Source organism: Symphalangus syndactylus, chromosome 20 (genome assembly GCF_028878055.3).
Source record: "Symphalangus syndactylus isolate Jambi chromosome 20, NHGRI_mSymSyn1-v2.1_pri, whole genome shotgun sequence".
Lineage (NCBI taxonomy): Eukaryota > Metazoa > Chordata > Mammalia > Primates > Hylobatidae > Symphalangus > Symphalangus syndactylus.
In genome coordinates, this window is record NC_072442.2 from 33,656,990 (window position 1) to 33,684,599 (window position 27,610).

Here is a 27,610-nt window from a genome sequence, read left to right on the forward strand (position 1 = left end):
AGATCTTTGAGGCCTTTGGTGAAAAACGAAATATCTTCAAGTAAAAACTACACAGAATACTTCTGTGAAATTTTTTTCCATTCTCTGCATTCATCTCACAGTATTGAACCTTTCTTTTGATTGAGTAGTTTTTAAGTGCTGTTTCTGTATAACCTGCAAGTGGACATTTGGAGCACTTTGAGGCCTAGGGTGGAAAAAGGAATATCTTCATACAAAAACTACACAGAAGCATTCTGTGAAACTTCTTTGTGATCTGTGCATTCAACTAACAGAGTTGAACCTTACTTTTGATTGAGCAATTTTGAAACACTCTTTTTGTAGAATCTGCAAGAAGACATTTGCAGAAAAATGAGGCCTATCGTGAAAAAAGAAATATCTTCCAATAAAAACTACACGGAAGCATTCTGTGAAACATCTTTCTGATCTCTGCAATCAACAAACAGAGTTTAAACTTAGTTTTCATTGAGCAGTTTTGAAACACCCTATTTGTAGAATCTGCAAGTGGACATTTGGAGAACATTGAGGCCTACGGTGAAAAACGAAAAATCTTCCCCTAAAAACTACACGGAAGCATTCTGTGAAACTTCTTTCTGATCTGTGCATTCAACTAACAGAGTTGAACCCTGATTTTGATTTAGCAGTCTTGAACACTCTATTTGTAGAATCTGCAAGTGGACATTTGGAGAACATTGAGGCCTAAGGTGAAAAAAGAAATATCTTCCCATAAAAACTACACAGAAGCATTCTGTGAAACTCCTTTCTGATGTGTGCATTCAACTATCAGAGTTTAACCTTAGTTGTGATTGAGCAGTTTTGAAACACTCTCTTTGTAGAGTCTGCAAGTGGACATTTGGAGAGCATTGTGGCCTATGGTGAAAAACGAAATATCTTTCCCTGAAAACTACATGGAAGCATTCTGTGAAACTTCTTTCTGATCTGTGCACTCAACTAATAGAGTTGAACCTTACTTTTGATTGTGCAGTTTTGAAACACTCTATTTGTAGAATCTGCAAGTTGACATTTGCAGAACATTGTGGCCTACGCTGAAAAATGAAATATCTTCCCATAAAAACTACGCAGATGCATTCTGTTTAACTTCTTTCTATTCTGTTCATTCATCTCACAAAGTAGAACCTTTCTTTTGACTGAGCAGTTTTGAAACACTCTTTTTGTAGAATCTGCAAGTGGAAATTTGGAGATCTTTGAGACCTATGGTGAAAAACGAAATATCTTTAAGTAAAAACTACACAGAATACTTCTGTGAAATTTCTTTCTATTCTTTGCATTCAACTCACAGTGTTGAACCTTTCTTTTGATTGGGTAGTTTTGAAACACTCTTTCTCTATAAACTACAAGTGGACATTTGGAGCACTTTGAGGCATATCGTGGAAAAAGGATTATCTTCAAATAAAAACTACACAGAAGAATTCTGTGAAACTACTTTCTGATCTGTGCATTCTTCTAACAGAGTAAAACCTTTCTTTTGATTGAGCAGTTTTGAAACACTCCTTTGGTACAATCTCCAAGTGGACATTTGCAGATCTTTGAGGCCTCTGGTGAAAAACGAAATATCTTCAAATAAAAACTACACAAAAGCATTCAGTGAAACTTCTTTCTGATCTGTGCATTCAGCTAACAGAGTTTAACCTTAGTTTTTATTGAGCAGTTTTGAAACACTCTACTTGTAGAATCTGCAACTGGACATTTGGAGGACATTGAGGCCTATGGTGAAAAACGAAATATCTTCCACTAAAATCCACACGGAAGCATTCTGTGAAACTTCTTTCTGATCTGTGCATTCAAATAACAGAGATTAAGATTAGTTTTGATTGAGCAGTTTTGAAACACTCTATTTGTAGAATCTGCAAGTCGACATTTGGAGAACTTTTAGGCCTAAGGTGAAAAACGATATATCTTCCCCTAAAAACTACACAGAAGCATTCTGTGAAACTTCTCTCTGATCTGTGCATTCAACTAACAGAGCTGAACCTTAGTTTTGATTGAGCAGTTTTGAAACACTTTAGTTGCAGAATCTGCAAGTGGACATTTGGAGCACTTTGAGGCCTATGGTGGAAAAAGGAATATCTTCATACAAAAAGTACCACAGAAGCATTCTGTGAAACTTCTTTCTGATCTTTGCATTCAACTAATACAGTTGAACCTTACTTTTGATTAAGCAGTTTTAAAACACTCTATTTGGAGAATCTGCAAGTGGATATTTGGAGAATATTGAGGCCTATGGTTAAAAAGAATTATCTTCCATTAAAACAAGATAGAAGCATTCTGTGAAACTTCTTTCTGATCTGTGCATTCAACAAACAGAGTTTAAACTTAGTTTTGATTGAGGAGCTTCGAAACACTCTATTTGTAGTATCTGCAATTGGAGATTTTGAGATCTTTGAGGCCTTTGGTGAAAAACGAAATATCTTCAAGTAAAAACTACACAGAATACTTCTGTGAAATTTTTTTCCATTCTCTGCATTCATCTCACAGTATTGAACCTTTCTTTTGATTGAGTAGTTTTTAAGTGCTGTTTCTGTATAACCTGCAAGTGGACATTTGGAGCACTTTGAGGCCTAGGGTGGAAAAAGGAATATCTTCATACAAAAACTACACAGAAGCATTCTGTGAAACTTCTTTGTGATCTGTGCATTCAACTAACAGAGTTGAACCTTACTTTTGATTGAGCAATTTTGAAACACTCTTTTTGTAGAATCTGCAAGAAGACATTTGCAGAAAAATGAGGCCTATCGTGAAAAAAGAAATATCTTCCAATAAAAACTACACGGAAGCATTCTGTGAAACATCTTTCTGATCTCTGCAATCAACAAACAGAGTTTAAACTTAGTTTTCATTGAGCAGTTTTGAAACACCCTATTTGTAGAATCTGCAAGTGGACATTTGGAGAACATTGAGGCCTACGGTGAAAAACGAAAAATCTTCCCCTAAAAACTACACGGAAGCATTCTGTGAAACTTCTTTCTGATCTGTGCATTCAACTAACAGAGTTGAACCCTGATTTTGATTTAGCAGTCTTGAACACTCTATTTGTAGAATCTGCAAGTGGACATTTGGAGAACATTGAGGCCTAAGGTGAAAAAAGAAATATCTTCCCATAAAAACTACACAGAAGCATTCTGTGAAACTCCTTTCTGATGTGTGCATTCAACTATCAGAGTTTAACCTTAGTTGTGATTGAGCAGTTTTGAAACACTCTCTTTGTAGAGTCTGCAAGTGGACATTTGGAGAGCATTGTGGCCTATGGTGAAAAACGAAATATCTTTCCCTGAAAACTACATGGAAGCATTCTGTGAAACTTCTTTCTGATCTGTGCACTCAACTAATAGAGTTGAACCTTACTTTTGATTGTGCAGTTTTGAAACACTCTATTTGTAGAATCTGCAAGTTGACATTTGCAGAACATTGTGGCCTACGCTGAAAAATGAAATATCTTCCCATAAAAACTACGCAGATGCATTCTGTTTAACTTCTTTCTATTCTGTTCATTCATCTCACAAAGTAGAACCTTTCTTTTGACTGAGCAGTTTTGAAACACTCTTTTTGTAGAATCTGCAAGTGGAAATTTGGAGATCTTTGAGACCTATGGTGAAAAACGAAATATCTTTAAGTAAAAACTACACAGAATACTTCTGTGAAATTTCTTTCTATTCTTTGCATTCAACTCACAGTGTTGAACCTTTCTTTTGATTGGGTAGTTTTGAAACACTCTTTCTCTATAAACTACAAGTGGACATTTGGAGCACTTTGAGGCATATCGTGGAAAAAGGATTATCTTCAAATAAAAACTACACAGAAGAATTCTGTGAAACTACTTTCTGATCTGTGCATTCTTCTAACAGAGTAAAACCTTTCTTTTGATTGAGCAGTTTTGAAACACTCCTTTGGTACAATCTCCAAGTGGACATTTGCAGATCTTTGAGGCCTCTGGTGAAAAACGAAATATCTTCAAATAAAAACTACACAAAAGCATTCAGTGAAACTTCTTTCTGATCTGTGCATTCAGCTAACAGAGTTTAACCTTAGTTTTTATTGAGCAGTTTTGAAACACTCTACTTGTAGAATCTGCAACTGGACATTTGGAGGACATTGAGGCCTATGGTGAAAAACGAAATATCTTCCCCCTAAAAACTACACGGAAGCATTCTGTGAAACTTCTTTCTGATATGTGCATTCAACTAACAGAGTTTAACGTTAGTTTTAATTGAGCAGTTTTGAAACCCTCTATTTGTAGAATCTGAAAGTGGACATTTGGAGAACATTGAGGCCTACGGAGAAAAACGAAATATTTTCCCATAAAAACTACACAGAAGCATTCTCTCAAACTTCTTTCTCTTCTCTTCATTCATCTCACAAAGTAGAACCTTTCTTTTGACTGAGCAGTTTTGAAACACTCTTTTTGTAGAATCTGCAAGTGGAAATTTGGAGATCTTTGAGACCTATGGTGAAAAACGAAATATCTTTAAGTAAAAACTACACAGAATACTTCTGTGAAATTTCTTTCTATTCTTTGCATTCAACTCACAGTGTTGAACCTTTCTTTTGATTGGGTAGTTTTGAAACACTCTTTCTCTATAAACTACAAGTGGACATTTGGAGCACTTTGAGGCATATCGTGGAAAAAGGATTATCTTCAAATAAAAACTACACAGAAGAATTCTGTGAAACTACTTTCTGATCTGTGCATTCTTCTAACAGAGTAAAACCTTTCTTTTGATTGAGCAGTTTTGAAACACTCCTTTGGTACAATCTCCAAGTGGACATTTGCAGATCTTTGAGGCCTCTGGTGAAAAACGAAATATCTTCAAATAAAAACTACACAAAAGCATTCAGTGAAACTTCTTTCTGATCTGTGCATTCAGCTAACAGAGTTTAACCTTAGTTTTTATTGAGCAGTTTTGAAACACTCTACTTGTAGAATCTGCAACTGGACATTTGGAGGACATTGAGGCCTATGGTGAAAAACGAAATATCTTCCACTAAAATCCACATGGAAGCATTCTGTGAAACTTCTTTCTGATCTGTGCATTCAAATAACAGAGATTAAGATTAGTTTTGATTGAGCAGTTTTGAAACACTCTATTTGTAGAATCTGCAAGTCGACATTTGGAGAACTTTTAGGCCTAAGGTGAAAAACGATATATCTTCCCCTAAAAACTACACAGAAGCATTCTGTGAAACTTCTCTCTGATCTGTGCATTCAACTAACAGAGCTGAACCTTAGTTTTGATTGAGCAGTTTTGAAACACTTTAGTTGCAGAATCTGCAAGTGGACATTTGGAGCACTTTGAGGCCTATGGTGGAAAAAGGAATATCTTCATACAAAAAGTACCACAGAAGCATTCTGTGAAACTTCTTTCTGATCTTTGCATTCAACTAATACAGTTGAACCTTACTTTTGATTAAGCAGTTTTAAAACACTCTATTTGGAGAATCTGCAAGTGGATATTTGGAGAATATTGAGGCCTATGGTTAAAAAGAATTATCTTCCATTAAAACAAGATAGAAGCATTCTGTGAAACTTCTTTCTGATCTGTGCATTCAACAAACAGAGTTTAAACTTAGTTTTGATTGAGGAGCTTCGAAACACTCTATTTGTAGTATCTGCAATTGGAGATTTTGAGATCTTTGAGGCCTTTGGTGAAAAACGAAATATCTTCAAGTAAAAACTACACAGAATACTTCTGTGAAATTTTTTTCCATTCTCTGCATTCATCTCACAGTATTGAACCTTTCTTTTGATTGAGTAGTTTTTAAGTGCTGTTTCTGTATAACCTGCAAGTGGACATTTGGAGCACTTTGAGGCCTAGGGTGGAAAAAGGAATATCTTCATACAAAAACTACACAGAAGCATTCTGTGAAACTTCTTTGTGATCTGTGCATTCAACTAACAGAGTTGAACCTTACTTTTGATTGAGCAATTTTGAAACACTCTTTTTGTAGAATCTGCAAGAAGACATTTGCAGAAAAATGAGGCCTATCGTGAAAAAAGAAATATCTTCCAATAAAAACTACACGGAAGCATTCTGTGAAACATCTTTCTGATCTCTGCAATCAACAAACAGAGTTTAAACTTAGTTTTCATTGAGCAGTTTTGAAACACCCTATTTGTAGAATCTGCAAGTGGACATTTGGAGAACATTGAGGCCTACGGTGAAAAACGAAAAATCTTCCCCTAAAAACTACACGGAAGCATTCTGTGAAACTTCTTTCTGATCTGTGCATTCAACTAACAGAGTTGAACCCTGATTTTGATTTAGCAGTCTTGAACACTCTATTTGTAGAATCTGCAAGTGGACATTTGGAGAACATTGAGGCCTAAGGTGAAAAAAGAAATATCTTCCCATAAAAACTACACAGAAGCATTCTGTGAAACTCCTTTCTGATGTGTGCATTCAACTATCAGAGTTTAACCTTAGTTGTGATTGAGCAGTTTTGAAACACTCTCTTTGTAGAGTCTGCAAGTGGACATTTGGAGAGCATTGTGGCCTATGGTGAAAAACGAAATATCTTTCCCTGAAAACTACATGGAAGCATTCTGTGAAACTTCTTTCTGATCTGTGCACTCAACTAATAGAGTTGAACCTTACTTTTGATTGTGCAGTTTTGAAACACTCTATTTGTAGAATCTGCAAGTTGACATTTGCAGAACATTGTGGCCTACGCTGAAAAATGAAATATCTTCCCATAAAAACTACGCAGATGCATTCTGTTTAACTTCTTTCTATTCTGTTCATTCATCTCACAAAGTAGAACCTTTCTTTTGACTGAGCAGTTTTGAAACACTCTTTTTGTAGAATCTGCAAGTGGAAATTTGGAGATCTTTGAGACCTATGGTGAAAAACGAAATATCTTTAAGTAAAAACTACACAGAATACTTCTGTGAAATTTCTTTCTATTCTTTGCATTCAACTCACAGTGTTGAACCTTTCTTTTGATTGGGTAGTTTTGAAACACTCTTTCTCTATAAACTACAAGTGGACATTTGGAGCACTTTGAGGCATATCGTGGAAAAAGGATTATCTTCAAATAAAAACTACACAGAAGAATTCTGTGAAACTACTTTCTGATCTGTGCATTCTTCTAACAGAGTAAAACCTTTCTTTTGATTGAGCAGTTTTGAAACACTCCTTTGGTACAATCTCCAAGTGGACATTTGCAGATCTTTGAGGCCTCTGGTGAAAAACGAAATATCTTCAAATAAAAACTACACAAAAGCATTCAGTGAAACTTCTTTCTGATCTGTGCATTCAGCTAACAGAGTTTAACCTTAGTTTTTATTGAGCAGTTTTGAAACACTCTACTTGTAGAATCTGCAACTGGACATTTGGAGGACATTGAGGCCTATGGTGAAAAACGAAATATCTTCCCCCTAAAAACTACACGGAAGCATTCTGTGAAACTTCTTTCTGATATGTGCATTCAACTAACAGAGTTTAACGTTAGTTTTAATTGAGCAGTTTTGAAACCCTCTATTTGTAGAATCTGAAAGTGGACATTTGGAGAACATTGAGGCCTACGGAGAAAAACGAAATATTTTCCCATAAAAACTACACAGAAGCATTCTCTCAAACTTCTTTCTCTTCTCTTCATTCATCTCACAAAGTAGAACCTTTCTTTTGACTGAGCAGTTTTGAAACACTCTTTTTGTAGAATCTGCAAGTGGAAATTTGGAGATCTTTGAGACCTATGGTGAAAAACGAAATATCTTTAAGTAAAAACTACACAGAATACTTCTGTGAAATTTCTTTCTATTCTTTGCATTCAACTCACAGTGTTGAACCTTTCTTTTGATTGGGTAGTTTTGAAACACTCTTTCTCTATAAACTACAAGTGGACATTTGGAGCACTTTGAGGCATATCGTGGAAAAAGGATTATCTTCAAATAAAAACTACACAGAAGAATTCTGTGAAACTACTTTCTGATCTGTGCATTCTTCTAACAGAGTAAAACCTTTCTTTTGATTGAGCAGTTTTGAAACACTCCTTTGGTACAATCTCCAAGTGGACATTTGCAGATCTTTGAGGCCTCTGGTGAAAAACGAAATATCTTCAAATAAAAACTACACAAAAGCATTCAGTGAAACTTCTTTCTGATCTGTGCATTCAGCTAACAGAGTTTAACCTTAGTTTTTATTGAGCAGTTTTGAAACACTCTACTTGTAGAATCTGCAACTGGACATTTGGAGGACATTGAGGCCTATGGTGAAAAACGAAATATCTTCCACTAAAATCCACACGGAAGCATTCTGTGAAACTTCTTTCTGATCTGTGCATTCAAATAACAGAGATTAAGATTAGTTTTGATTGAGCAGTTTTGAAACACTCTATTTGTAGAATCTGCAAGTCGACATTTGGAGAACTTTTAGGCCTAAGGTGAAAAACGATATATCTTCCCCTAAAAACTACACAGAAGCATTCTGTGAAACTTCTCTCTGATCTGTGCATTCAACGAACAGAGCTGAACCTTAGTTTTGATTGAGCAGTTTTGAAACACTTTAGTTGCAGAATCTGCAAGTGGACATTTGGAGCACTTTGAGGCCTATGGTGGAAAAAGGAATATCTTCATACAAAAAGTACCACAGAAGCATTCTGTGAAACTTCTTTCTGATCTTTGCATTCAACTAATACAGTTGAACCTTACTTTTGATTAAGCAGTTTTAAAACACTCTATTTGGAGAATCTGCAAGTGGATATTTGGAGAATATTGAGGCCTATGGTTAAAAAGAATTATCTTCCATTAAAACAAGATAGAAGCATTCTGTGAAACTTCTTTCTGATCTGTGCATTCAACAAACAGAGTTTAAACTTAGTTTTGATTGAGGAGCTTCGAAACACTCTATTTGTAGTATCTGCAATTGGAGATTTTGAGATCTTTGAGGCCTTTGGTGAAAAACGAAATATCTTCAAGTAAAAACTACACAGAATACTTCTGTGAAATTTTTTTCCATTCTCTGCATTCATCTCACAGTATTGAACCTTTCTTTTGATTGAGTAGTTTTTAAGTGCTGTTTCTGTATAACCTGCAAGTGGACATTTGGAGCACTTTGAGGCCTAGGGTGGAAAAAGGAATATCTTCATACAAAAACTACACAGAAGCATTCTGTGAAACTTCTTTGTGATCTGTGCATTCAACTAACAGAGTTGAACCTTACTTTTGATTGAGCAATTTTGAAACACTCTTTTTGTAGAATCTGCAAGAAGACATTTGCAGAAAAATGAGGCCTATCGTGAAAAAAGAAATATCTTCCAATAAAAACTACACGGAAGCATTCTGTGAAACATCTTTCTGATCTCTGCAATCAACAAACAGAGTTTAAACTTAGTTTTCATTGAGCAGTTTTGAAACACCCTATTTGTAGAATCTGCAAGTGGACATTTGGAGAACATTGAGGCCTACGGTGAAAAACGAAAAATCTTCCCCTAAAAACTACACGGAAGCATTCTGTGAAACTTCTTTCTGATCTGTGCATTCAACTAACAGAGTTGAACCCTGATTTTGATTTAGCAGTCTTGAACACTCTATTTGTAGAATCTGCAAGTGGACATTTGGAGAACATTGAGGCCTAAGGTGAAAAAAGAAATATCTTCCCATAAAAACTACACAGAAGCATTCTGTGAAACTCCTTTCTGATGTGTGCATTCAACTATCAGAGTTTAACCTTAGTTGTGATTGAGCAGTTTTGAAACACTCTCTTTGTAGAGTCTGCAAGTGGACATTTGGAGAGCATTGTGGCCTATGGTGAAAAACGAAATATCTTTCCCTGAAAACTACATGGAAGCATTCTGTGAAACTTCTTTCTGATCTGTGCACTCAACTAATAGAGTTGAACCTTACTTTTGATTGTGCAGTTTTGAAACACTCTATTTGTAGAATCTGCAAGTTGACATTTGCAGAACATTGTGGCCTACGCTGAAAAATGAAATATCTTCCCATAAAAACTACGCAGATGCATTCTGTTTAACTTCTTTCTATTCTGTTCATTCATCTCACAAAGTAGAACCTTTCTTTTGACTGAGCAGTTTTGAAACACTCTTTTTGTAGAATCTGCAAGTGGAAATTTGGAGATCTTTGAGACCTATGGTGAAAAACGAAATATCTTTAAGTAAAAACTACACAGAATACTTCTGTGAAATTTCTTTCTATTCTTTGCATTCAACTCACAGTGTTGAACCTTTCTTTTGATTGGGTAGTTTTGAAACACTCTTTCTCTATAAACTACAAGTGGACATTTGGAGCACTTTGAGGCATATCGTGGAAAAAGGATTATCTTCAAATAAAAACTACACAGAAGAATTCTGTGAAACTACTTTCTGATCTGTGCATTCTTCTAACAGAGTAAAACCTTTCTTTTGATTGAGCAGTTTTGAAACACTCCTTTGGTACAATCTCCAAGTGGACATTTGCAGATCTTTGAGGCCTCTGGTGAAAAACGAAATATCTTCAAATAAAAACTACACAAAAGCATTCAGTGAAACTTCTTTCTGATCTGTGCATTCAGCTAACAGAGTTTAACCTTAGTTTTTATTGAGCAGTTTTGAAACACTCTACTTGTAGAATCTGCAACTGGACATTTGGAGGACATTGAGGCCTATGGTGAAAAACGAAATATCTTCCCCCTAAAAACTACACGGAAGCATTCTGTGAAACTTCTTTCTGATATGTGCATTCAACTAACAGAGTTTAACGTTAGTTTTAATTGAGCAGTTTTGAAACCCTCTATTTGTAGAATCTGAAAGTGGACATTTGGAGAACATTGAGGCCTACGGAGAAAAACGAAATATTTTCCCATAAAAACTACACAGAAGCATTCTCTCAAACTTCTTTCTCTTCTCTTCATTCATCTCACAAAGTAGAACCTTTCTTTTGACTGAGCAGTTTTGAAACACTCTTTTTGTAGAATCTGCAAGTGGAAATTTGGAGATCTTTGAGACCTATGGTGAAAAACGAAATATCTTTAAGTAAAAACTACACAGAATACTTCTGTGAAATTTCTTTCTATTCTTTGCATTCAACTCACAGTGTTGAACCTTTCTTTTGATTGGGTAGTTTTGAAACACTCTTTCTCTATAAACTACAAGTGGACATTTGGAGCACTTTGAGGCATATCGTGGAAAAAGGATTATCTTCAAATAAAAACTACACAGAAGAATTCTGTGAAACTACTTTCTGATCTGTGCATTCTTCTAACAGAGTAAAACCTTTCTTTTGATTGAGCAGTTTTGAAACACTCCTTTGGTACAATCTCCAAGTGGACATTTGCAGATCTTTGAGGCCTCTGGTGAAAAACGAAATATCTTCAAATAAAAACTACACAAAAGCATTCAGTGAAACTTCTTTCTGATCTGTGCATTCAGCTAACAGAGTTTAACCTTAGTTTTTATTGAGCAGTTTTGAAACACTCTACTTGTAGAATCTGCAACTGGACATTTGGAGGACATTGAGGCCTATGGTGAAAAACGAAATATCTTCCACTAAAATCCACACGGAAGCATTCTGTGAAACTTCTTTCTGATCTGTGCATTCAAATAACAGAGATTAAGATTAGTTTTGATTGAGCAGTTTTGAAACACTCTATTTGTAGAATCTGCAAGTCGACATTTGGAGAACTTTTAGGCCTAAGGTGAAAAACGATATATCTTCCCCTAAAAACTACACAGAAGCATTCTGTGAAACTTCTCTCTGATCTGTGCATTCAACGAACAGAGCTGAACCTTAGTTTTGATTGAGCAGTTTTGAAACACTTTAGTTGCAGAATCTGCAAGTGGACATTTGGAGCACTTTGAGGCCTATGGTGGAAAAAGGAATATCTTCATACAAAAAGTACCACAGAAGCATTCTGTGAAACTTCTTTCTGATCTTTGCATTCAACTAATACAGTTGAACCTTACTTTTGATTAAGCAGTTTTAAAACACTCTATTTGGAGAATCTGCAAGTGGATATTTGGAGAATATTGAGGCCTATGGTTAAAAAGAATTATCTTCCATTAAAACAAGATAGAAGCATTCTGTGAAACTTCTTTCTGATCTGTGCATTCAACAAACAGAGTTTAAACTTAGTTTTGATTGAGGAGCTTCGAAACACTCTATTTGTAGTATCTGCAATTGGAGATTTTGAGATCTTTGAGGCCTTTGGTGAAAAACGAAATATCTTCAAGTAAAAACTACACAGAATACTTCTGTGAAATTTTTTTCCATTCTCTGCATTCATCTCACAGTATTGAACCTTTCTTTTGATTGAGTAGTTTTTAAGTGCTGTTTCTGTATAACCTGCAAGTGGACATTTGGAGCACTTTGAGGCCTAGGGTGGAAAAAGGAATATCTTCATACAAAAACTACACAGAAGCATTCTGTGAAACTTCTTTGTGATCTGTGCATTCAACTAACAGAGTTGAACCTTACTTTTGATTGAGCAATTTTGAAACACTCTTTTTGTAGAATCTGCAAGAAGACATTTGCAGAAAAATGAGGCCTATCGTGAAAAAAGAAATATCTTCCAATAAAAACTACACGGAAGCATTCTGTGAAACATCTTTCTGATCTCTGCAATCAACAAACAGAGTTTAAACTTAGTTTTCATTGAGCAGTTTTGAAACACCCTATTTGTAGAATCTGCAAGTGGACATTTGGAGAACATTGAGGCCTACGGTGAAAAACGAAAAATCTTCCCCTAAAAACTACACGGAAGCATTCTGTGAAACTTCTTTCTGATCTGTGCATTCAACTAACAGAGTTGAACCCTGATTTTGATTTAGCAGTCTTGAACACTCTATTTGTAGAATCTGCAAGTGGACATTTGGAGAACATTGAGGCCTAAGGTGAAAAAAGAAATATCTTCCCATAAAAACTACACAGAAGCATTCTGTGAAACTCCTTTCTGATGTGTGCATTCAACTATCAGAGTTTAACCTTAGTTGTGATTGAGCAGTTTTGAAACACTCTCTTTGTAGAGTCTGCAAGTGGACATTTGGAGAGCATTGTGGCCTATGGTGAAAAACGAAATATCTTTCCCTGAAAACTACATGGAAGCATTCTGTGAAACTTCTTTCTGATCTGTGCACTCAACTAATAGAGTTGAACCTTACTTTTGATTGTGCAGTTTTGAAACACTCTATTTGTAGAATCTGCAAGTTGACATTTGCAGAACATTGTGGCCTACGCTGAAAAATGAAATATCTTCCCATAAAAACTACGCAGATGCATTCTGTTTAACTTCTTTCTATTCTGTTCATTCATCTCACAAAGTAGAACCTTTCTTTTGACTGAGCAGTTTTGAAACACTCTTTTTGTAGAATCTGCAAGTGGAAATTTGGAGATCTTTGAGACCTATGGTGAAAAACGAAATATCTTTAAGTAAAAACTACACAGAATACTTCTGTGAAATTTCTTTCTATTCTTTGCATTCAACTCACAGTGTTGAACCTTTCTTTTGATTGGGTAGTTTTGAAACACTCTTTCTCTATAAACTACAAGTGGACATTTGGAGCACTTTGAGGCATATCGTGGAAAAAGGATTATCTTCAAATAAAAACTACACAGAAGAATTCTGTGAAACTACTTTCTGATCTGTGCATTCTTCTAACAGAGTAAAACCTTTCTTTTGATTGAGCAGTTTTGAAACACTCCTTTGGTACAATCTCCAAGTGGACATTTGCAGATCTTTGAGGCCTCTGGTGAAAAACGAAATATCTTCAAATAAAAACTACACAAAAGCATTCAGTGAAACTTCTTTCTGATCTGTGCATTCAGCTAACAGAGTTTAACCTTAGTTTTTATTGAGCAGTTTTGAAACACTCTACTTGTAGAATCTGCAACTGGACATTTGGAGGACATTGAGGCCTATGGTGAAAAACGAAATATCTTCCCCCTAAAAACTACACGGAAGCATTCTGTGAAACTTCTTTCTGATATGTGCATTCAACTAACAGAGTTTAACGTTAGTTTTAATTGAGCAGTTTTGAAACCCTCTATTTGTAGAATCTGAAAGTGGACATTTGGAGAACATTGAGGCCTACGGAGAAAAACGAAATATTTTCCCATAAAAACTACACAGAAGCATTCTCTCAAACTTCTTTCTCTTCTCTTCATTCATCTCACAAAGTAGAACCTTTCTTTTGACTGAGCAGTTTTGAAACACTCTTTTTGTAGAATCTGCAAGTGGAAATTTGGAGATCTTTGAGACCTATGGTGAAAAACGAAATATCTTTAAGTAAAAACTACACAGAATACTTCTGTGAAATTTCTTTCTATTCTTTGCATTCAACTCACAGTGTTGAACCTTTCTTTTGATTGGGTAGTTTTGAAACACTCTTTCTCTATAAACTACAAGTGGACATTTGGAGCACTTTGAGGCATATCGTGGAAAAAGGATTATCTTCAAATAAAAACTACACAGAAGAATTCTGTGAAACTACTTTCTGATCTGTGCATTCTTCTAACAGAGTAAAACCTTTCTTTTGATTGAGCAGTTTTGAAACACTCCTTTGGTACAATCTCCAAGTGGACATTTGCAGATCTTTGAGGCCTCTGGTGAAAAACGAAATATCTTCAAATAAAAACTACACAAAAGCATTCAGTGAAACTTCTTTCTGATCTGTGCATTCAGCTAACAGAGTTTAACCTTAGTTTTTATTGAGCAGTTTTGAAACACTCTACTTGTAGAATCTGCAACTGGACATTTGGAGGACATTGAGGCCTATGGTGAAAAACGAAATATCTTCCACTAAAATCCACACGGAAGCATTCTGTGAAACTTCTTTCTGATCTGTGCATTCAAATAACAGAGATTAAGATTAGTTTTGATTGAGCAGTTTTGAAACACTCTATTTGTAGAATCTGCAAGTCGACATTTGGAGAACTTTTAGGCCTAAGGTGAAAAACGATATATCTTCCCCTAAAAACTACACAGAAGCATTCTGTGAAACTTCTCTCTGATCTGTGCATTCAACGAACAGAGCTGAACCTTAGTTTTGATTGAGCAGTTTTGAAACACTTTAGTTGCAGAATCTGCAAGTGGACATTTGGAGCACTTTGAGGCCTATGGTGGAAAAAGGAATATCTTCATACAAAAAGTACCACAGAAGCATTCTGTGAAACTTCTTTCTGATCTTTGCATTCAACTAATACAGTTGAACCTTACTTTTGATTAAGCAGTTTTAAAACACTCTATTTGGAGAATCTGCAAGTGGATATTTGGAGAATATTGAGGCCTATGGTTAAAAAGAATTATCTTCCATTAAAACAAGATAGAAGCATTCTGTGAAACTTCTTTCTGATCTGTGCATTCAACAAACAGAGTTTAAACTTAGTTTTGATTGAGGAGCTTCGAAACACTCTATTTGTAGTATCTGCAATTGGAGATTTTGAGATCTTTGAGGCCTTTGGTGAAAAACGAAATATCTTCAAGTAAAAACTACACAGAATACTTCTGTGAAATTTTTTTCCATTCTCTGCATTCATCTCACAGTATTGAACCTTTCTTTTGATTGAGTAGTTTTTAAGTGCTGTTTCTGTATAACCTGCAAGTGGACATTTGGAGCACTTTGAGGCCTAGGGTGGAAAAAGGAATATCTTCATACAAAAACTACACAGAAGCATTCTGTGAAACTTCTTTGTGATCTGTGCATTCAACTAACAGAGTTGAACCTTACTTTTGATTGAGCAATTTTGAAACACTCTTTTTGTAGAATCTGCAAGAAGACATTTGCAGAAAAATGAGGCCTATCGTGAAAAAAGAAATATCTTCCAATAAAAACTACACGGAAGCATTCTGTGAAACATCTTTCTGATCTCTGCAATCAACAAACAGAGTTTAAACTTAGTTTTCATTGAGCAGTTTTGAAACACCCTATTTGTAGAATCTGCAAGTGGACATTTGGAGAACATTGAGGCCTACGGTGAAAAACGAAAAATCTTCCCCTAAAAACTACACGGAAGCATTCTGTGAAACTTCTTTCTGATCTGTGCATTCAACTAACAGAGTTGAACCCTGATTTTGATTTAGCAGTTTTGAACACTCTATTTGTAGAATCTGCAAGTGGACATTTGGAGAACATTGAGGCCTAAGGTGAAAAAAGAAATATCTTCCCATAAAAACTACACAGAAGCATTCTGTGAAACTCCTTTCTGATGTGTGCATTCAACTATCAGAGTTTAACCTTAGTTGTGATTGAGCAGTTTTGAAACACTCTCTTTGTAGAGTCTGCAAGTGGACATTTGGAGAGCATTGTGGCCTATGGTGAAAAACGAAATATCTTTCCCTGAAAACTACATGGAAGCATTCTGTGAAACTTCTTTCTGATCTGTGCACTCAACTAATAGAGTTGAACCTTACTTTTGATTGTGCAGTTTTGAAACACTCTATTTGTAGAATCTGCAAGTTGACATTTGCAGAACATTGTGGCCTACGCTGAAAAATGAAATATCTTCCCATAAAAACTACGCAGATGCATTCTGTTTAACTTCTTTCTATTCTGTTCATTCATCTCACAAAGTAGAACCTTTCTTTTGACTGAGCAGTTTTGAAACACTCTTTTTGTAGAATCTGCAAGTGGAAATTTGGAGATCTTTGAGACCTATGGTGAAAAACGAAATATCTTTAAGTAAAAACTACACAGAATACTTCTGTGAAATTTCTTTCTATTCTTTGCATTCAACTCACAGTGTTGAACCTTTCTTTTGATTGGGTAGTTTTGAAACACTCTTTCTCTATAAACTACAAGTGGACATTTGGAGCACTTTGAGGCATATCGTGGAAAAAGGATTATCTTCAAATAAAAACTACACAGAAGAATTCTGTGAAACTACTTTCTGATCTGTGCATTCTTCTAACAGAGTAAAACCTTTCTTTTGATTGAGCAGTTTTGAAACACTCCTTTGGTACAATCTCCAAGTGGACATTTGCAGATCTTTGAGGCCTCTGGTGAAAAACGAAATATCTTCAAATAAAAACTACACAAAAGCATTCAGTGAAACTTCTTTCTGATCTGTGCATTCAGCTAACAGAGTTTAACCTTAGTTTTTATTGAGCAGTTTTGAAACACTCTACTTGTAGAATCTGCAACTGGACATTTGGAGGACATTGAGGCCTATGGTGAAAAACGAAATATCTTCCACTAAAATCCACATGGAAGCATTCTGTGAAACTTCTTTCTGATCTGTGCATTCAAATAACAGAGATTAAGATTAGTTTTGATTGAGCAGTTTTGAAACACTCTATTTGTAGAATCTGCAAGTCGACATTTGGAGAACTTTTAGGCCTAAGGTGAAAAACGATATATCTTCCCCTAAAAACTACACAGAAGCATTCTGTGAAACTTCTCTCTGATCTGTGCATTCAACGAACAGAGCTGAACCTTAGTTTTGATTGAGCAGTTTTGAAACACTTTAGTTGCAGAATCTGCAAGTGGACATTTGGAGCACTTTGAGGCCTATGGTGGAAAAAGGAATATCTTCATACAAAAAGTACCACAGAAGCATTCTGTGAAACTTCTTTCTGATCTTTGCATTCAACTAATACAGTTGAACCTTACTTTTGATTAAGCAGTTTTAAAACACTCTATTTGGAGAATCTGCAAGTGGATATTTGGAGAATATTGAGGCCTATGGTTAAAAAGAATTATCTTCCATTAAAACAAGATAGAAGCATTCTGTGAAACTTCTTTCTGATCTGTGCATTCAACAAACAGAGTTTAAACTTAGTTTTGATTGAGGAGCTTCGAAACACTCTATTTGTAGTATCTGCAATTGGAGATTTTGAGATCTTTGAGGCCTTTGGTGAAAAACGAAATATCTTCAAGTAAAAACTACACAGAATACTTCTGTGAAATTTTTTTCCATTCTCTGCATTCATCTCACAGTATTGAACCTTTCTTTTGATTGAGTAGTTTTTAAGTGCTGTTTCTGTATAACCTGCAAGTGGACATTTGGAGCACTTTGAGGCCTAGGGTGGAAAAAGGAATATCTTCATACAAAAACTACACAGAAGCATTCTGTGAAACTTCTTTGTGATCTGTGCATTCAACTAACAGAGTTGAACCTTACTTTTGATTGAGCAATTTTGAAACACTCTTTTTGTAGAATCTGCAAGAAGACATTTGCAGAAAAATGAGGCCTATCGTGAAAAAAGAAATATCTTCCAATAAAAACTACACGGAAGCATTCTGTGAAACATCTTTCTGATCTCTGCAATCAACAAACAGAGTTTAAACTTAGTTTTCATTGAGCAGTTTTGAAACACCCTATTTGTAGAATCTGCAAGTGGACATTTGGAGAACATTGAGGCCTACGGTGAAAAACGAAAAATCTTCCCCTAAAAACTACACGGAAGCATTCTGTGAAACTTCTTTCTGATCTGTGCATTCAACTAACAGAGTTGAACCCTGATTTTGATTTAGCAGTCTTGAACACTCTATTTGTAGAATCTGCAAGTGGACATTTGGAGAACATTGAGGCCTAAGGTGAAAAAAGAAATATCTTCCCATAAAAACTACACAGAAGCATTCTGTGAAACTCCTTTCTGATGTGTGCATTCAACTATCAGAGTTTAACCTTAGTTGTGATTGAGCAGTTTTGAAACACTCTCTTTGTAGAGTCTGCAAGTGGACATTTGGAGAGCATTGTGGCCTATGGTGAAAAACGAAATATCTTTCCCTGAAAACTACATGGAAGCATTCTGTGAAACTTCTTTCTGATCTGTGCACTCAACTAATAGAGTTGAACCTTACTTTTGATTGTGCAGTTTTGAAACACTCTATTTGTAGAATCTGCAAGTTGACATTTGCAGAACATTGTGGCCTACGCTGAAAAATGAAATATCTTCCCATAAAAACTACGCAGATGCATTCTGTTTAACTTCTTTCTATTCTGTTCATTCATCTCACAAAGTAGAACCTTTCTTTTGACTGAGCAGTTTTGAAACACTCTTTTTGTAGAATCTGCAAGTGGAAATTTGGAGATCTTTGAGACCTATGGTGAAAAACGAAATATCTTTAAGTAAAAACTACACAGAATACTTCTGTGAAATTTCTTTCTATTCTTTGCATTCAACTCACAGTGTTGAACCTTTCTTTTGATTGGGTAGTTTTGAAACACTCTTTCTCTATAAACTACAAGTGGACATTTGGAGCACTTTGAGGCATATCGTGGAAAAAGGATTATCTTCAAATAAAAACTACACAGAAGAATTCTGTGAAACTACTTTCTGATCTGTGCATTCTTCTAACAGAGTAAAACCTTTCTTTTGATTGAGCAGTTTTGAAACACTCCTTTGGTACAATCTCCAAGTGGACATTTGCAGATCTTTGAGGCCTCTGGTGAAAAACGAAATATCTTCAAATAAAAACTACACAAAAGCATTCAGTGAAACTTCTTTCTGATCTGTGCATTCAGCTAACAGAGTTTAACCTTAGTTTTTATTGAGCAGTTTTGAAACACTCTACTTGTAGAATCTGCAACTGGACATTTGGAGGACATTGAGGCCTATGGTGAAAAACGAAATATCTTCCCCCTAAAAACTACACGGAAGCATTCTGTGAAACTTCTTTCTGATATGTGCATTCAACTAACAGAGTTTAACGTTAGTTTTAATTGAGCAGTTTTGAAACCCTCTATTTGTAGAATCTGAAAGTGGACATTTGGAGAACATTGAGGCCTACGGAGAAAAACGAAATATTTTCCCATAAAAACTACACAGAAGCATTCTCTCAAACTTCTTTCTCTTCTCTTCATTCATCTCACAAAGCAGAACCTTTCTTTTGACTGAGCAGTTTTGAAACACTCTTTTTGTAGAATCTGCAAGTGGAAATTTGGAGATCTTTGAGACCTATGGTGAAAAACGAAATATCTTTAAGTAAAAACTACACAGAATACTTCTGTGAAATTTCTTTCTATTCTTTGCATTCAACTCACAGTGTTGAACCTTTCTTTTGATTGGGTAGTTTTGAAACACTCTTTCTCTATAAACTACAAGTGGACATTTGGAGCACTTTGAGGCATATCGTGGAAAAAGGATTATCTTCAAATAAAAACTACACAGAAGAATTCTGTGAAACTACTTTCTGATCTGTGCATTCTTCTAACAGAGTAAAACCTTTCTTTTGATTGAGCAGTTTTGAAACACTCCTTTGGTACAATCTCCAAGTGGACATTTGCAGATCTTTGAGGCCTCTGGTGAAAAACGAAATATCTTCAAATAAAAACTACACAAAAGCATTCAGTGAAACTTCTTTCTGATCTGTGCATTCAGCTAACAGAGTTTAACCTTAGTTTTTATTGAGCAGTTTTGAAACACTCTACTTGTAGAATCTGCAACTGGACATTTGGAGGACATTGAGGCCTATGGTGAAAAACGAAATATCTTCCGCTAAAATCCACACGGAAGCATTCTGTGAAACTTCTTTCTGATCTGTGCATTCAAATAACAGAGATTAAGATTAGTTTTGATTGAGCAGTTTTGAAACACTCTATTTGTAGAATCTGCAAGTCGACATTTGGAGAACTTTTAGGCCTAAGGTGAAAAACGATATATCTTCCCCTAAAAACTACACAGAAGCATTCTGTGAAACTTCTCTCTGATCTGTGCATTCAACGAACAGAGCTGAACCTTAGTTTTGATTGAGCAGTTTTGAAACACTTTAGTTGCAGAATCTGCAAGTGGACATTTGGAGCACTTTGAGGCCTATGGTGGAAAAAGGAATATCTTCATACAAAAAGTACCACAGAAGCATTCTGTGAAACTTCTTTCTGATCTTTGCATTCAACTAATACAGTTGAACCTTACTTTTGATTAAGCAGTTTTAAAACACTCTATTTGGAGAATCTGCAAGTGGATATTTGGAGAATATTGAGGCCTATGGTTAAAAAGAATTATCTTCCATTAAAACAAGATAGAAGCATTCTGTGAAACTTCTTTCTGATCTGTGCATTCAACAAACAGAGTTTAAACTTAGTTTTGATTGAGGAGCTTCGAAACACTCTATTTGTAGTATCTGCAATTGGAGATTTTGAGATCTTTGAGGCCTTTGGTGAAAAACGAAATATCTTCAAGTAAAAACTACACAGAATACTTCTGTGAAATTTTTTTCCATTCTCTGCATTCATCTCACAGTATTGAACCTTTCTTTTGATTGAGTAGTTTTTAAGTGCTGTTTCTGTATAACCTGCAAGTGGACATTTGGAGCACTTTGAGGCCTAGGGTGGAAAAAGGAATATCTTCATACAAAAACTACACAGAAGCATTCTGTGAAACTTCTTTGTGATCTGTGCATTCAACTAACAGAGTTGAACCTTACTTTTGATTGAGCAATTTTGAAACACTCTTTTTGTAGAATCTGCAAGAAGACATTTGCAGAAAAATGAGGCCTATCGTGAAAAAAGAAATATCTTCCAATAAAAACTACACGGAAGCATTCTGTGAAACATCTTTCTGATCTCTGCAATCAACAAACAGAGTTTAAACTTAGTTTTCATTGAGCAGTTTTGAAACACCCTATTTGTAGAATCTGCAAGTGGACATTTGGAGAACATTGAGGCCTACGGTGAAAAACGAAAAATCTTCCCCTAAAAACTACACGGAAGCATTCTGTGAAACTTCTTTCTGATCTGTGCATTCAACTAACAGAGTTGAACCCTGATTTTGATTTAGCAGTTTTGAACACTCTATTTGTAGAATCTGCAAGTGGACATTTGGAGAACATTGAGGCCTAAGGTGAAAAAAGAAATATCTTCCCATAAAAACTACACAGAAGCATTCTGTGAAACTCCTTTCTGATGTGTGCATTCAACTATCAGAGTTTAACCTTAGTTGTGATTGAGCAGTTTTGAAACACTCTCTTTGTAGAGTCTGCAAGTGGACATTTGGAGAGCATTGTGGCCTATGGTGAAAAACGAAATATCTTTCCCTGAAAACTACATGGAAGCATTCTGTGAAACTTCTTTCTGATCTGTGCACTCAACTAATAGAGTTGAACCTTACTTTTGATTGTGCAGTTTTGAAACACTCTATTTGTAGAATCTGCAAGTTGACATTTGCAGAACATTGTGGCCTACGCTGAAAAATGAAATATCTTCCCATAAAAACTACGCAGATGCATTCTGTTTAACTTCTTTCTATTCTGTTCATTCATCTCACAAAGTAGAACCTTTCTTTTGACTGAGCAGTTTTGAAACACTCTTTTTGTAGAATCTGCAAGTGGAAATTTGGAGATCTTTGAGACCTATGGTGAAAAACGAAATATCTTTAAGTAAAAACTACACAGAATACTTCTGTGAAATTTCTTTCTATTCTTTGCATTCAACTCACAGTGTTGAACCTTTCTTTTGATTGGGTAGTTTTGAAACACTCTTTCTCTATAAACTACAAGTGGACATTTGGAGCACTTTGAGGCATATCGTGGAAAAAGGATTATCTTCAAATAAAAACTACACAGAAGAATTCTGTGAAACTACTTTCTGATCTGTGCATTCTTCTAACAGAGTAAAACCTTTCTTTTGATTGAGCAGTTTTGAAACACTCCTTTGGTACAATCTCCAAGTGGACATTTGCAGATCTTTGAGGCCTCTGGTGAAAAACGAAATATCTTCAAATAAAAACTACACAAAAGCATTCAGTGAAACTTCTTTCTGATCTGTGCATTCAGCTAACAGAGTTTAACCTTAGTTTTTATTGAGCAGTTTTGAAACACTCTACTTGTAGAATCTGCAACTGGACATTTGGAGGACATTGAGGCCTATGGTGAAAAACGAAATATCTTCCACTAAAATCCACATGGAAGCATTCTGTGAAACTTCTTTCTGATCTGTGCATTCAAATAACAGAGATTAAGATTAGTTTTGATTGAGCAGTTTTGAAACACTCTATTTGTAGAATCTGCAAGTCGACATTTGGAGAACTTTTAGGCCTAAGGTGAAAAACGATATATCTTCCCCTAAAAACTACACAGAAGCATTCTGTGAAACTTCTCTCTGATCTGTGCATTCAACGAACAGAGCTGAACCTTAGTTTTGATTGAGCAGTTTTGAAACACTTTAGTTGCAGAATCTGCAAGTGGACATTTGGAGCACTTTGAGGCCTATGGTGGAAAAAGGAATATCTTCATACAAAAAGTACCACAGAAGCATTCTGTGAAACTTCTTTCTGATCTTTGCATTCAACTAATACAGTTGAACCTTACTTTTGATTAAGCAGTTTTAAAACACTCTATTTGGAGAATCTGCAAGTGGATATTTGGAGAATATTGAGGCCTATGGTTAAAAAGAATTATCTTCCATTAAAACAAGATAGAAGCATTCTGTGAAACTTCTTTCTGATCTGTGCATTCAACAAACAGAGTTTAAACTTAGTTTTGATTGAGGAGCTTCGAAACACTCTATTTGTAGTATCTGCAATTGGAGATTTTGAGATCTTTGAGGCCTTTGGTGAAAAACGAAATATCTTCAAGTAAAAACTACACAGAATACTTCTGTGAAATTTTTTTCCATTCTCTGCATTCATCTCACAGTATTGAACCTTTCTTTTGATTGAGTAGTTTTTAAGTGCTGTTTCTGTATAACCTGCAAGTGGACATTTGGAGCACTTTGAGGCCTAGGGTGGAAAAAGGAATATCTTCATACAAAAACTACACAGAAGCATTCTGTGAAACTTCTTTGTGATCTGTGCATTCAACTAACAGAGTTGAACCTTACTTTTGATTGAGCAATTTTGAAACACTCTTTTTGTAGAATCTGCAAGAAGACATTTGCAGAAAAATGAGGCCTATCGTGAAAAAAGAAATATCTTCCAATAAAAACTACACGGAAGCATTCTGTGAAACATCTTTCTGATCTCTGCAATCAACAAACAGAGTTTAAACTTAGTTTTCATTGAGCAGTTTTGAAACACCCTATTTGTAGAATCTGCAAGTGGACATTTGGAGAACATTGAGGCCTACGGTGAAAAACGAAAAATCTTCCCCTAAAAACTACACGGAAGCATTCTGTGAAACTTCTTTCTGATCTGTGCATTCAACTAACAGAGTTGAACCCTGATTTTGATTTAGCAGTCTTGAACACTCTATTTGTAGAATCTGCAAGTGGACATTTGGAGAACATTGAGGCCTAAGGTGAAAAAAGAAATATCTTCCCATAAAAACTACACAGAAGCATTCTGTGAAACTCCTTTCTGATGTGTGCATTCAACTATCAGAGTTTAACCTTAGTTGTGATTGAGCAGTTTTGAAACACTCTCTTTGTAGAGTCTGCAAGTGGACATTTGGAGAGCATTGTGGCCTATGGTGAAAAACGAAATATCTTTCCCTGAAAACTACATGGAAGCATTCTGTGAAACTTCTTTCTGATCTGTGCACTCAACTAATAGAGTTGAACCTTACTTTTGATTGTGCAGTTTTGAAACACTCTATTTGTAGAATCTGCAAGTTGACATTTGCAGAACATTGTGGCCTACGCTGAAAAATGAAATATCTTCCCATAAAAACTACGCAGATGCATTCTGTTTAACTTCTTTCTATTCTGTTCATTCATCTCACAAAGTAGAACCTTTCTTTTGACTGAGCAGTTTTGAAACACTCTTTTTGTAGAATCTGCAAGTGGAAATTTGGAGATCTTTGAGACCTATGGTGAAAAACGAAATATCTTTAAGTAAAAACTACACAGAATACTTCTGTGAAATTTCTTTCTATTCTTTGCATTCAACTCACAGTGTTGAACCTTTCTTTTGATTGGGTAGTTTTGAAACACTCTTTCTCTATAAACTACAAGTGGACATTTGGAGCACTTTGAGGCATATCGTGGAAAAAGGATTATCTTCAAATAAAAACTACACAGAAGAATTCTGTGAAACTACTTTCTGATCTGTGCATTCTTCTAACAGAGTAAAACCTTTCTTTTGATTGAGCAGTTTTGAAACACTCCTTTGGTACAATCTCCAAGTGGACATTTGCAGATCTTTGAGGCCTCTGGTGAAAAACGAAATATCTTCAAATAAAAACTACACAAAAGCATTCAGTGAAACTTCTTTCTGATCTGTGCATTCAGCTAACAGAGTTTAACCTTAGTTTTTATTGAGCAGTTTTGAAACACTCTACTTGTAGAATCTGCAACTGGACATTTGGAGGACATTGAGGCCTATGGTGAAAAACGAAATATCTTCCCCCTAAAAACTACACGGAAGCATTCTGTGAAACTTCTTTCTGATATGTGCATTCAACTAACAGAGTTTAACGTTAGTTTTAATTGAGCAGTTTTGAAACCCTCTATTTGTAGAATCTGAAAGTGGACATTTGGAGAACATTGAGGCCTACGGAGAAAAACGAAATATTTTCCCATAAAAACTACACAGAAGCATTCTCTCAAACTTCTTTCTCTTCTCTTCATTCATCTCACAAAGCAGAACCTTTCTTTTGACTGAGCAGTTTTGAAACACTCTTTTTGTAGAATCTGCAAGTGGAAATTTGGAGATCTTTGAGACCTATGGTGAAAAACGAAATATCTTTAAGTAAAAACTACACAGAATACTTCTGTGAAATTTCTTTCTATTCTTTGCATTCAACTCACAGTGTTGAACCTTTCTTTTGATTGGGTAGTTTTGAAACACTCTTTCTCTATAAACTACAAGTGGACATTTGGAGCACTTTGAGGCATATCGTGGAAAAAGGATTATCTTCAAATAAAAACTACACAGAAGAATTCTGTGAAACTACTTTCTGATCTGTGCATTCTTCTAACAGAGTAAAACCTTTCTTTTGATTGAGCAGTTTTGAAACACTCCTTTGGTACAATCTCCAAGTGGACATTTGCAGATCTTTGAGGCCTCTGGTGAAAAACGAAATATCTTCAAATAAAAACTACACAAAAGCATTCAGTGAAACTTCTTTCTGATCTGTGCATTCAGCTAACAGAGTTTAACCTTAGTTTTTATTGAGCAGTTTTGAAACACTCTACTTGTAGAATCTGCAACTGGACATTTGGAGGACATTGAGGCCTATGGTGAAAAACGAAATATCTTCCGCTAAAATCCACATGGAAGCATTCTGTGAAACTTCTTTCTGATCTGTGCATTCAAATAACAGAGATTAAGATTAGTTTTGATTGAGCAGTTTTGAAACACTCTATTTGTAGAATCTGCAAGTCGACATTTGGAGAACTTTTAGGCCTAAGGTGAAAAACGATATATCTTCCCCTAAAAACTACACAGAAGCATTCTGTGAAACTTCTCTCTGATCTGTGCATTCAACTAACAGAGCTGAACCTTAGTTTTGATTGAGCAGTTTTGAAACACTTTAGTTGCAGAATCTGCAAGTGGACATTTGGAGCACTTTGAGGCCTATGGTGGAAAAAGGAATATCTTCATACAAAAAGTACCACAGAAGCATTCTGTGAAACTTCTTTCTGATCTTTGCATTCAACTAATACAGTTGAACCTTACTTTTGATTAAGCAGTTTTAAAACACTCTATTTGGAGAATCTGCAAGTGGATATTTGGAGAATATTGAGGCCTATGGTTAAAAAGAATTATCTTCCATTAAAACAAGATAGAAGCATTCTGTGAAACTTCTTTCTGATCTGTGCATTCAACAAACAGAGTTTAAACTTAGTTTTGATTGAGGAGCTTCGAAACACTCTATTTGTAGTATCTGCAATTGGAGATTTTGAGATCTTTGAGGCCTTTGGTGAAAAACGAAATATCTTCAAGTAAAAACTACACAGAATACTTCTGTGAAATTTTTTTCCATTCTCTGCATTCATCTCACAGTATTGAACCTTTCTTTTGATTGAGTAGTTTTTAAGTGCTGTTTCTGTATAACCTGCAAGTGGACATTTGGAGCACTTTGAGGCCTAGGGTGGAAAAAGGAATATCTTCATACAAAAACTACACAGAAGCATTCTGTGAAACTTCTTTGTGATCTGTGCATTCAACTAACAGAGTTGAACCTTACTTTTGATTGAGCAATTTTGAAACACTCTTTTTGTAGAATCTGCAAGAAGACATTTGCAGAAAAATGAGGCCTATCGTGAAAAAAGAAATATCTTCCAATAAAAACTACACGGAAGCATTCTGTGAAACATCTTTCTGATCTCTGCAATCAACAAACAGAGTTTAAACTTAGTTTTCATTGAGCAGTTTTGAAACACCCTATTTGTAGAATCTGCAAGTGGACATTTGGAGAACATTGAGGCCTACGGTGAAAAACGAAAAATCTTCCCCTAAAAACTACACGGAAGCATTCTGTGAAACTTCTTTCTGATCTGTGCATTCAACTAACAGAGTTGAACCCTGATTTTGATTTAGCAGTTTTGAACACTCTATTTGTAGAATCTGCAAGTGGACATTTGGAGAACATTGAGGCCTAAGGTGAAAAAAGAAATATCTTCCCATAAAAACTACACAGAAGCATTCTGTGAAACTCCTTTCTGATGTGTGCATTCAACTATCAGAGTTTAAACTTAGTTGTGATTGAGCAGTTTTAAAACACTCTCTTTGTAGAGTCTGCAAGTGGACATTTGGAGAGCATTGTGGCCTATGGTGAAAAACGAAATATCTTTCCCTGAAAACTACATGGAAGCATTCTGTGAAACTTCTTTCTGATCTGTGCACTC